Consider the following 13,578-nt stretch of genomic DNA (forward strand, 5'->3'; position numbering starts at 1 on the left):
TCATGATACAGACTTTAGATAAACCACTCATTATTTACCTGTAATTTGTATCTAGGATGGCTTGTTTTTTGGAGGAATTCTGATATGAAGGCTCTGCTATCAAAACTAACCACTCAGGCTGGTAAAACAGGTAAAACTAAAAGAGGGAGCAGGACAAAGAAGAACAGTTTTAAACTAAAAAAGGAGAGATTTAGATTAGATAATGGGAAATTTTTCACTGAAAGGATACTAAGGCTCTGGCACAGGCTGCCCAGAGAGCTTTGGTGCCCCATCCCTGCAGGCTGGATGGGGCCCTGGGCAGCCTGAGCTGGTGGGTAGCAGCACAGCCCACAGCAGATGTTGAAACTTGATGATCTTTGAGGTCCCTTCCAACCCAAGCCATTCTATGAGACTATGAAATGAAAACTGTTATCCAAAGCCAGTAGATGTGGAGGCTCCCAGTTCAAAGCTTTTGTTGACTCTGAAATATGGCAATAAAACAGAAGCAAACATGCAGCAAAATACTGTTCTGGGAGCTAAAAACACTTAATGTGGTCACTGTATAATCTATATTGCAATAATATGCTCACATCTATTTGAAAAATAATATGACCAGTGCCAAAAGAGCCATGCATGCGAAGTTGTCACTGGAATAACAAGGCAGTGCTTCTCCAGTGTATAAGCCAGGGTTGTGTGCACTCCCCCGAGAATGTCAGGAAAGCTCCATTCAAAATGTCATTAGTAACTCCAAATCTGCCTGCTAGGATCCGAAAATCATTTATTATAAAGGAATAAAAAAGGATATTTGAACATAGGAATGAGGGACAGGAGTCTTTGGTCCCAATTTTCCAATTTTGATCTCATTTTTGTAGGCTTAATTTAGCAAATAACTTCCCATAACTTCACGCTGTTTGAAAACTGCTGTTGGTGAGACCAGAAGCAAAGTACTTCCCTGTACTTTCAGGCAGGGCTCACATCCAATACAGTCAGTTAGAAAGCTAATGAGGCAGGGCTGTAGAAACAGTGCCTTTCACTGGGCTGATCAACCCCTTTACAAATGAACATGGCTGTTTCCTAAAAGAGACCTAAGCATGCTAAAATAGTACTTAAGTCAATTTCTGGCTACATTCCTCCTTAAAACACAAAGAAAGAAATGAACGATTTAGAGTTGCCATGCAGCAAAGTCAGCCCCTGTCATGGTGTAGCACCATTTTGTGGTCTGGGATTGTTTAATAGTGACAGCACAAATTCTGCTGCAATCCCATAGAAAAACTGTGAGAGAAAACATCCTGTATGTGTGCATCGATAGCCACATTTTTCCAGAATGAAGCATAAATGGATTACATGGCAATATCCACCTGTTCTGTACCTGCAGTTTATATTTAATATTATATGCTAAGATATCTCAGAAGTCACATAAATCACTACAACAATCTAATCCATCCTCTGTGATCTCTATATAGAAACCACAGCAGCTGTCTTTTAAAGTGTCCTTCCCAACAGTGACAAAATCTGACCCTACTAATGAGAGCAAACCTTAAAATGACTAGATAGCAGTCAATAACAATTATTGTTATAACTACCAAAATTGAACCCTGGCACCCATAAAGAACTTCACATTTTACTAAACTAAAAATGTATTCTTCTTTAACTAATGTATACGTGCCAACAGAAACAGGTCCTACGTGATGCTGAGGCAGATGTAGGGCATGGTCGAGGAATTACAGTAGGAGCATAAAATGTATATCAACTTTTAATATATCTTTAAGTTCACCGTGGAAAAATAACTATTTTGTACACTTATCACTTTATCAATTTACATCATCCTCAATGCCTTTGCTGCCTTCCAATGGGGCCAACTCTGCTGAGTGCTATAGTGGTGAGCAAGGCTGTGCTTTTTCTTTTGGCAGACTTGCAGTGGTATTCTTGTCTTGGAGTTATGCCAGAAAAGTGAACCCAAGGGAGTGGGGTGATAAGAGAAAGCTTCTCATTTCCCTCACCTTTTCCTTGTACACACAGATACAGTAGACTTCCTACTATCTGTGCTTTATCTCAAATCCTAATAACCCTAATGAATTTGTGTGGCACCCAATTCAAAACAATTCTTCTGCTGATTTCATTGTATTTCAAATCACATCTATTGTAGGCACACAGTGCTGTGCTTCTCCTGAGATGCTGATGGGCACAGGGATGAGCTTTGGTAGCAACAGTGTCCAGAATGATTCCAATCAATTCTGAAAGTTTCACTGGGGCCAAATATGACTGCAGCTCATCTGAAGCCCCTGGCAATTGTTAGAGGGAAAATAGCTGAAGGGAACTTTGAGTTTGTTTGTCAAAGCTGTCTTTCACCAGCCAGTCCACAAAGTAGGAGGAGAGCCATACAAATGATGGGTGTTACTCACCTGTGTGTGACTGCAGGACTATCACCACCTCATCCAGTTAGGGATGGAAAGGATGTTTTATGTGATCATTGTTGATCATCACCCCAAAGACACCTGTGGCAGATATTTTTATTGCAGGGCCTTTGAGTATAGCTTTGAGTACGGTCTTTGAGCAGGTGAAGAAAGGAAAGAGAACTCAATATTATTTATCATGTGCCAGATGACAGCAATGCCAAGGTCAGGATTGCTGTCCTGGGAACACTTAAAGATCACAAGTGGTCAGCAAAAAATTAAGAGCATAGAAAATGAGTCCTTAGAAAAGGCGGAAGGCCAGTATGCACAAGTAAGTTAGGACTAGGAGCATCTGAAGATAGATGATTGTTTTCTTACAGGTTAAGATTGCTCTTTTTCTTCTACCTTCAGAGATCAGTACTTTTTTCCTAATACTGAACCCTGAGTTCAGAAAATAAAATTGCTTGACACAGTGTTGGCAGCTGCCCTCTTTGAGCAGGAGATGGGATGAGGTGACTCCAGCTCCCTTCAGCCAACATTTGCATGATTTTGTGGTTGATTCTCTACATTCTTTCTGGAGAGCCAAAAAGCTGTGAAATACAACAGCACTGTGAGAGAATTTGACCATACTTCTCAGGAACATCCTTGCACGCAGCCAAGGAAGGGCATTATAGTCATGGTTATTTGATATGCAGGAAGACTGAAGCAGAGCTTACTGGGAGCTTCCAGAGATGTTCTGGACCCTCTGGTGAGTCATGGGCGGCCCATGGGTGTGCCAAGTGCTGCACATCTGATGGATATCTGGTTCACTGGGGAGTACAAACATCTGCTTTTCCTGCTAGGCTAGGGAATGAACTCCAAATTTCAGAAAGCCTTCATGCAGAAGAGAGAGTATTTGTCAGGTAGTAGTAAAAATGTTGTAGTCAGAGCTAAAGGATCTTTACAAACAGAATGGTGAGTCTCGACACAGCTAAATCTGAGAGGTCTCTCCTCTTGCCTGGACCTTGTATGACATGGGAGATATGGACAGTCAATTCTTTATGCAATTCCCAGTTAAAATTTAAAATATTAACAAAGCTGCAGAAAATTATACTGATATCTTTGTGAGACTTCATTATTTTCTCTTGGTAATGCATTTAATTTATAGCAATCACCTGGAAGACATAAAATATGTAGGAAAGGGGAGTGGGAGAAAGGAAATAATGCTAACTGCTTGCTGGAGGGATAAGTGATAGTCATGATCTGACTTGATATTCACTTCTGCATGAGAAGGGGTTTGCAGAAGAAATCAAATGCTATATCATAGGACCATAGAATGGTTTGGGTTGGAAGGTACCTTTAAGATCATCTAGTTCCAAGTCCCCTGCTATTGGCAGGGACACCTCCCTGTCAACCAGGTTGCTCACAGCCCCATCCAGCCTGGCCATGAATGCTTCCAGGGAGGGGCATTCACAACCTCTATGGGCAACCTGTTCGGTGCCTCACCACCCTCACAGTAAAAGATTTCTTCCTAAAATCTAGTCTAAATCTAACCTCTTCCAGTTGAAAACCTTTTGCCCACATCCTGTCACTACATTCCTTCTACAGTCCCTCTCCAGCTTTCCTGTAGGACCCCTTCAGGTACCGGAAGGCTGCTAAGAGGTTTCCTCAGACCATTCTCTTCTTCAGGCTGAGGAGCCCCAGCTCTCTCAGCCTGTCGTCATGAGGGAGATGCTTGGATATAATTATACAAACTGTAACCTGTGAAGTCATGGGCTAGTAACTACTTCAGCTAATGGCAGAAAACAGTTGCTAGGTGACTCCCAACAAGATGTGTGCATTGGCTGCTTGGAAATTACAATAGAGAAGTGATTCCCTTTACCACTGCCAGCATAAAACCATCCCTCAGTCAAAGTGATCACACAGAAGTCTCTGTTTTGACTCTGATTTTATAGGAGAAAAATGCCAACTATATTGTGTTTAGACAGACAGAATCTACACACTTGTTGATAAAACCCAAACAAATGCAGTCACTGAAGTACATTTGTTGCTTTTTCAGTGGATTCAGTTACTCCATATGTCATAATGCTGCACACTGGAATTCTGAGATCTCTGGCTGATTTATTTTTACATACTTCCTAAGATGTGAAGCACCAGGTTACTGGAACATACTTCAAAAATTAATAAGGACCAGATATATACTGGCATAAATGAGCAGAATAGTTCTTTCACAATTTTTTAATATATATTTTTTACTCTCTTTCACACTACTGCAGTTATGATTTCGAGAGAAACTCAAGATTCAATTCTATTTAAGCAACCTTTTCCCTTACTAGGGAACTAGGTTAATGTGAAATAAAAAGCCAAATCAGTTAACAGTGTTTATATTTTATATATATATATATATATTTAAGAAATACAGCCTCACTTGTTCTAAATTAAAATAAATGAATAAATATAACAATAGAAAACCAAACCAAGACAAAAGGGGAAGAAAAAATGTCTCCATTATGAAGAATTACATGGAAACTACTCACAGAAAATGATATTTGATTTTTTTTTACCCCAGTGTCTCCACAAACTATTTTACCCAACAGACTTGCTTGGTTTCCCGTAATGAATTTTAATGTTATTCCTTGCCCTGGAAAATGAGGCTGTCTCCAAAAAACTCTTTAAAATGAATTCAGAGATATTCAAACCTATTTCGTTGCTCTAAATTTATGATTTTTACAATGTGTGTAAGTTGTCTCCCTCTTCTGGCCGATCCAGACAGCCTACAGAATCTACAACTTCCCATTCAAACGTTTGAGGTTACGGGTTTGATGTGAGCAGAACCCAGTCCTGGCTTCTCCAAGTCTGTGAACTTATATGGAGACAGCAGTATCTACCAACAGATACAGACTGATGACTGTACGTATGAAAGAAAGAACAAAATAAGAGGTGACAACATTCTCATATTTTTCTTGTGAGTTGGCTTTAAGGTTAGGGGACACACCAGGGGTTTCTCAGCTACCTGAATAGAAACATAGTTGTTCTCATACACTACAAGTGACACAACTGTTCTTGTAACCTAGTCACACATTTCCTTTGCTGCTATCAGCCAGGGCTCTTCCCATGCCATACATTGCTCTCAGCTTGATGCAACAAACTGCCCAACAACTTTATTGAGAAACAGCTTGTTTTGTTTTTCCAATTTGTAAAACAAAGGCATACTGCAAGCTGTGCTGACTGGGGTGTCATACATCTTTAACAAAAAGTAAAAAGGAAAAGAAAAGAAGGAAGCATCCTCTAGTTACAGCAAACGCCTTCTGCTTTTTCTGCAAAGTGCCCTGTCACAGCATGGCTACCCTCGAGGCATTCTTCAGTACCAGCTAAAAAGAAAGATATCCTTATTGTCTTTGTGTTATTATTTGGCAATTTGTTGCCTGTAAAGAGAGGGCTTCAGGTTACTAGAAGTGGAATCAGCTATGAATCTGATGTAGACTATCAAGTTGTGCCGGGAAGGTTCAAGCTGGATGTTAGGAAAAACTTCTCTAAAAGAGTGGTCGAGTGCTGAAACAGGCTGCCCAGGGAGGTAGTTGAGTAATCACCCCTGGAGGTTGTTTAAGAAACGTGCAGATGTAATACTTAGTGACCCGGTTTAGTGGGCAATGTTGGTTGTAGGTGGACTAGATGTCCTTAAAGGTCTTTTCCAACCCTAAAAATTCTGTGATTATATGAATATTCACCACGTGGAATTCTATAATTCTATATTCACCACATGAGCCAGAGAGTCTCACAGGGTTGCCCTTGAAGGTAAGGTAAGGTAACAAGATCCTGGGGCATCAAGATCCAGCCTGGTCCAGAATAACATGGTGCAGCCTTAAGTCAGTCTTCATCTTCCCTTCATCTTCCCTCACATTCAAAATCTCACCTCCGTTTCCCAAGGAAATCCATTCCATACTGGGGCCCTTTCAACCTCATTTGAAGGAATGATCTCAACCAAGGCTTGGGAAGAGAGAGGTCAGAAAAGGCTTAGTAATGGCCTCTTATGGCCTTTCAGAAGTGTAGAAAAACTAGGAGATCTGCTGGACTTTGATTATCTGACTGCTCCAGCTCAGAGTGCTCACATACTGCTCTACAAAAACAGTGTCCACGCTCACATTGTCAAGGATAGCCTCAAATGGCTGACGATCACACTTGGAAATACTCAAGGCTCATCAAACCAATGTGGAGACAGATGAACACGATTTGTACAATTCACATCTTCAACCAACACTACAGATCACAGGCAAATTCTGATATCCCAACTTTAACTTGTTATTTATATGACAGAATTATTCTGACACCTCAGATCTAATGGAGATCCAACCTACTAAATCTTAGCTTTTAAACTAAATCCCACTTAAGTATGCAACTCAAGCCTTTGGCTTTCCCTGTAATCAGTAGTGGGAAACAGAAGGCAATTCCAATCATAGCTGGACTTTGCTGATTACAAAGCTCAGTTGACTACACTCCAATCATAGATGATTCAGTTAAATGTCTGTACAACTAAGCTGGGGAGATAAGGGTAGCCACTAATAGACTTTTCTAATCAATGGGTTCACATCTTACTGGAACAGGGAAGTGTTGGAATCTGCGAGCCAATATTGGCTCATATTTATGCTGTTTTCAATGCTCTGGAAAAAGTCAGAGCTACTGTTGTGAACTGAGAGCCTGGAAACTGGGTGTGACTGCGTGTCCTCCAATGCCCTGTGAAACAGTTGTGGAGAACAGTTTCCGCAAATGAATAGGATTGTATCGAAGAAACAACTTGCATTTATCATTCACCTTCTCAGAAAAATGACCCAGCAAAACTCTATGTATTTATTTACTTATCCATCAAGTCTTTAGCATGAGAGGAGCCAGCCTGGCAGTTCCCTGGAGCTACACATAATATTAACTAATAGTAATTAATAATAAAGATATGGACATTGGGCAAGCAACATGCAAGAGACCTTATTGGAAAAACCTTACAACTTGAATGAGTTGAGCAGGAGAACAAAACTACTACATTGCAAATAACTGTTGTATCACATCCCCTGAGCCAGGAAAACCATAGCTGATACAATTTTTTCTAAGTCTGATCTCCTGATGTGTGGTCTGATGGTATATTTCTAATGTTTTATTTTAAGTCAAGGCTAGGTGCCAATACAATACAGCACTGTGCTAGTGTGTACATAAAAGTGGCTGCCTTCCCCCATTTTCTGGAGGTTATTCATATTACCAATCAGTGAGAAAATTTGTCTGAGCAAATCTGGGAGACCCCAGGATAAAGCAGAAATTTAATTGCTTGAAATGTATCAAGTTGCCATATTTTGTTTATTTCCTGAGGTTCAATTACGAAAATTGCCAGTCTGCAGCTCCAAATTGCATGACAACTGTTGAACTTACAGTCTCGCAAGGATAATCACCCCAGAGCACAACACATACACACTCCACTCCCATAAATTAATATAATCTGCCAGTAATTGAAAAAGGCAGAATAGACTCCACACCTCCTTCATTCACTGACTGGTATAACGAGAACAGCAGTGTATTGTCTCCTCACTGGGATCTTTTGCCACTTCCACTGTCATGGGTTTTTTTTCCAGACAGACTGGGCACAAATACGGCTTCACTTCACAAAATGTCTCCATGCCCTCACCAGTCTGTTCATCCTTGTCAAATCAGAATTTCACACATAGTTTTCCACACATTCCCTAATCTTAGCAAAAGTTTCATTTCCCCAGCCCATTGCCATAGGCTATTGGTCTGGCACAAAACTGAAGCTCAAAACAAAACAAAAAACAAAAACAAAACAAAACAAAAAAAACAACAGAGAAAAGACAGCAGCCACAGCTACTGTTCTTCTATTTTCTCTTGTCTCAGCTAACAAAATATGCTTAATAGCCTCATTCTGTAATTGGACAGCCAGAGAAACATTTAGTTCTATCTTGTCACGCTCTAAGAATATTACCTGTTCCTGAAATATTCTATATCAGCCCACTGATGTTTCCAAAGGTCACTATGGCAATATACTATGAACATTTTGCTGTCTACTGGATTCTAAACAGCAAGTATACAATATGGCATTAATCAGTGTGGATGTTACTGACCAATGAGTTCAAGAACTACACTCGAATATCCCCTGACTACTGAAAAAAATACCAATATATATTAAAGACACATATTAATAGTTCAAAATTTTACATACTAATAGTTCTATTTTCTTTTTTTTAAATTTTCTTTTTTCTTCTTTTTCTTTTCTTTTCTGTGTTTTTTTTTTTTTTTTTTTGGCACCTTCTTTAGATCTTAGTTATCCAACAGACTTCTGTTATTTTTTGTTTTCTTCTCAGAATCACAGAATAACAACATGGTTAATGTTGGAAGAGGCTACTGGAGGTCATCTGGCCCAACCCCACAGCTCAAGTTGGGACACTTGGTATCAGCAAAGAAATTGAGAATGTTTAGAAAAGATTTGAAATTATTTTGCAATAAGAGACAAATATGTTTAAAAATGTAATGAAACCCTGCCAATTTGTTTTTTAACAAAGATTTTGGCTTCCATAGTCAAAGAACCCTCCGGTTTAAAGAAGAATGATTTTCCTTTTAGCATTCAAATTTGCATACCAATACACTTTGCATATAATTTACATACCATACTGCACCTCAGCCACTTTGTCTCTTATTGTAAAATCAAAGATCAGCTCCTAGCATTTCACAGCTAGGATTATTAAAACATTTTGTTAAGTCAAGTATGAAGATAAGCTTTCTTCCTGATGCTCCTGGAATTGCATACTAATGGCCAGGGAAGGCAAGAGTCTGGCTCAGGCACTGGTTTGGGCTTTGGTATTTCTCAAAGACTTGTTTTCAAGTTTGGGCAATTTCACTTCATATCTTTACAATTCAGATAATTATTTCTAAAACAAGAAAAGTGACAATGTTTATTCCCTTTCTTTTCTAGACTTGACTTTCTGAGCGATTACGTTTGATTGCTCAAAGGCAGGGCTTTCCTGTCAGTCTGTGTGTGAGAACATACCCAGTGTGATCCCAATCCTGCCTAGAAAGCATTACTGGAATGGCCCTCTACATCAAAGCAACTCAGATTTTTTTTTTTTTTTTCTAATTAAATAAATTGTGCAGAGAACTATCAGTTTGGTACAGAATGAAATTTGTATGCATGGTATTTTTGTGGAGAAAATCAGACCATCCATCTTTAAACTGCCTGTGCTACTTCACAGTCAGTATGAAGCAGCATAGAAAGGGGATCTGTATCCCAAGCTGAAGGCTGTGGAGCACCTGATGTCTCTGCTTTGATTGTGGAGGTCTGTACCCAATACAAAGTACCTTAAGTAGCTACAATAGGTTGTAGAGGTTACTGGTGTGAGTACTCAGTGCTGTATACATTGCTCACAAGTAGCACTGTATTGCTTTTCTCCAGATGCTACATTGAGATGTATTGTTGCTTAGTATTTTTCTAATCAATACAACGTCATCATCATCGTCTCTACCGGAGACAAACTTCAGTAGAAGCCACTATAATGGATTAGATCTTTTAACCTGAATATTCATCTATTGTACCCAAAGTTACTTGCTGCATATGAAGCATTCCCAGTTTTCTCCATAATTAAGCATATATATTTTTTTGCACTAACATTAGTAGCAATGCCTGTAAGAAGGTAAAGCAAATAAAGAACTTGAATCAAGTAGTACTGCCCCACTGTAATGCAGACTGTCTGCACTAGAAGACAACAGTAGCTTAACAGAGCCAATTTAATGTCTTGGGGAAAGGCAAAGAGAAAAAAAGATAGCTCTGGTTTGAGTACCACTCTGGTCAAATGGGTAACAGAACAGAACTTAAATACTCTCAAACCCATGTCTTGCTAATGCATGTAGCAATAAACAATCAGGGTGTCTTTCTTTCAGGATTTCCCATTAAATATTGAACTACCTTATAATATCCAGCTCCTGTGTGCAAGATACCTGTTTGCTGCCAAAAAACTATCAGCTATATATGCCACATGCATTTCTTTTTTTTTTTTTTCTTTTTTTTTTCCTTTAAGCTTGGCAAAGGAGTTGAGTAGGAAGATAAAGTCTGAAAAACATCTTGGACAAAGATGCCAGCACAGTAAAAGATATCAGGTCTGCCAATACATGCAAACCAATCTCTACAGTCTGTTTATACTTACCTATCAATGATTTATTGCACAATTACTGGAATACCAAAATAGTACATCTCCTTATTTCTATTTGGTATAGATAAAAGGATGCAACCTCCTCAACAAGTAATATCTGTATTCTTTCTGTTCTCCTTCCCTGGTCAGCAAGCATATTCTTTCTTTCAGAGCAGTTCCTGCTTATCTCTCCTTTCTGCTCTCTCCTGCTTCAGGCAATACAACTGAATGATATGACTGCTGTCCAGGTTGAAATCTAAAAAAACCCCATACTTTATGTAGGACAAAGTCTCCAGGAGTTAAATAAACTTACTGTCAGCATTTGGAGTTTCAAAAAGACAGCATCATCCCTTACTGTGCGTACACAATGAGTGATCATTAGCTAGAAGATACTGCCAGTGTCCAGGAGCACCCACAACTCTGCTCAGTAGACCTAAGAAGATAAAACACCTTCCTACTAAAGGATGTGCTCACATAGGTGTAGTTATTTGGAAGATCAGGACCCTAATGATATATTTCCTTTAAAAGCTAGGTCATAAAAATCCCTGAAAATTCAAGGAAGGACAACAGACTATGTACAACTACCGAGTTTCCTTGTTCAGACCACTGGAAAACACCATCTATACTTGTAGAATAATAGTAAAAACAGAAAGAAGTATGTCAAGAAAAACACTGCTATTTGAAGGCAATGCTGGAGGAGAACGTTTTAGTACTAGGGTAGACAAAACCTACAGTATCAAGAAATATGTTTTAATGAACATTTTATCGACAAGTATTTTAAGTGAATATATTAGCTGATATAGAGAGCACTCGACTTTTTCACTTTTGGGGTAAACTGTATATCTTATTCATGTGATACATTTTTTACTGTAAAGAGCCTGTTTTGTTCTCCAGCTGTTAATTGCTGGACTCTCCCCTTCAGTGCAGAACACTCAAAATAGACAGAAGGGTGAGCTCTTCAGGTGGTGCCTATGAACGCACAGATACATAGATATGCACACAAAACCCTACAGCAACACACCACACTTATCTTCTTCCCATTTTTAGATCATACATATTTCATTAAGCTCCACGCAGAGCATCTTCTGATTTATGGTAATTGTCAACAAAAGCAAAAAAATGCCCACAGTTTTAACCCTGCAGTAGTGGGGATTTAACTGGGATAAAATTAAAATGTTTAAGGGAGAAAAACCAATCCAACACCCTAAGCCGCTGGGAGGTTGACCCTTGAGATGTTGTCAATTTTTTATTTTATTTTATTGTGTTTGTTGTCTGTAAAAGCAGACGCCAGCAGCAACATCTGACGTGCCGGACACCTCCAGTATTATCCCAGCATGCTCATGGCCTGGAGGACTTGGAGTGAGACTAATTTCCATATCAAACCCAATTTAGATGAAACATCTTAGGTTTAAAAAAAAAAAAAAAAGCCAGTGCATCAATAGCCCCTTGATTAGATTTTCATCTCCTGAGCAGACAAATATGAATATTTATTACCATGAATGCAGATTTCCCTCTTTTCATTGCTCTGATCTTGAATATTACCCATTGCTAATTTTTATGAAAATTTGGGCAACATAATGTTTTCACATAAACTGACAGTTCTTGAGATAATCCCGTTATTGTTTGGTGGGAAATGACAGTTTCCGCTTATTCATGTGTTAACAAGGGATTAAATATTGTTTTTCATCACCATAATCTAAAATAGACTGCAAATTAAAATTTGAACATTGTGCATTAGTGGAGCTTTGAGGACCAGGATTTGTTTGCATTCACTTAGTAAAGATCTGTAAATTAACAGATAAACAATGAAGTGAAATTAGGATCATAAAAACAGCACTGATGTTTGTAAAATGAAGCCATTGCTCTACCTGCAAAAGGTAGAGAGCCGGAGAGAGAAATGGTTCATAGAATGACATCCTTTTGCTGAGCAAAGTGCACTCTGAACTGTTGCCAGCCGCAGTGACCCTCAGGCATTAATGGACCAGGTCATTTTTCCTCGGCACAGAATCACGTCCCTTTTCCTTGTCACAAGTTCTGATTCTCAAGCACTTGATATCTGCAGCTCACAATGAAAAAATGGTTCTATCATAGATCTATTTATCGTGCTAAAAGCAGTCATGCTGATCCAGAAGTTGTTTTCTTGTATGCCAAAATGCCGTGCTCACACCCTATCAGTCCGGGTCTTGATGTGCAGTACATAAGCACACACAATTAATCACTGATGTGGGCATTTTGCTGCAAATGCAGTAGAGAGCAATAAAGGGTCAGTTATCTCCTCAATGCCTGTGCCTAACATCTAGCAACGACAAGGAGAGATTGTGCCATAGTGAAAACGAAAAGACCTGTGATGTTCTGCTGCTCATGAGCCATTACATTGCTTAATGTTCCTACAGAAGCTCTAGGTTACAAATTCAGTGAATTTGCAACACTAAGAAAAAAAAACACAACAATTCACTTTGATATCTGCCAAAATGCAAAAAAGCCAAACTTATGCTTATTCAAAGCAACACAAACATCTGCCTAACTAAACCTGTAAGCTATTTCATCAGAAAAAAACCACCTTGGTAATACAATGAAAAACAGAATCTAGTTTTTACAGAAGTAATCCAATAATATGCCTTATATTTAAATTCAGGACCTCTTAAAAAATATTCTGATTACAGTTTATTGCATTACGTAAACCTTTGCATTCTGAAGGATGCTGAAGTGATGCGTGCACAGCAACACTACAGCAACATTGCCTCTAAGGGCAGAAATGTAGTGATGGACATAAGGTAAAAGAGGGATGAGATGAATGAGAATGTGCTACTGAGCTTCAGTCTTCATAGAAAGACCATTGCTTCTTAAGTTTTACAGCCTGGTACTAAGAGAAAACACAATAAATGGTACTGTGATTCCAGAAAAAAACTCTGTGTCAATAACTGCAATTCAAACTTTAATTCTAATGAAAACATGATTTAATCCTTGCTTAGACTTTGGACTTGGAGTGGGACTTTTGCTGCCCTCTAGGACTGCCCCTCTCTAGTATTGCTGGAGAGATGGTGAGGGAATAG

General features: G+C 39.0%; 1 protein-coding gene across 5 annotated transcripts in view; it reads right to left on the reverse strand.

The window, feature by feature from the left end:
* PTPRN2 (protein tyrosine phosphatase receptor type N2) overlaps positions 1-13,578 on the reverse strand; it is a 561,093-nt gene that overhangs the window by 206,135 nt on the left and 341,380 nt on the right. The gene's annotated exons all lie outside the window — the stretch shown is intronic.

Source organism: Meleagris gallopavo, chromosome 6 (genome assembly GCF_000146605.3).
Source record: "Meleagris gallopavo isolate NT-WF06-2002-E0010 breed Aviagen turkey brand Nicholas breeding stock chromosome 6, Turkey_5.1, whole genome shotgun sequence".
In the NCBI taxonomy this organism is placed as follows: domain Eukaryota; kingdom Metazoa; phylum Chordata; class Aves; order Galliformes; family Phasianidae; genus Meleagris; species Meleagris gallopavo.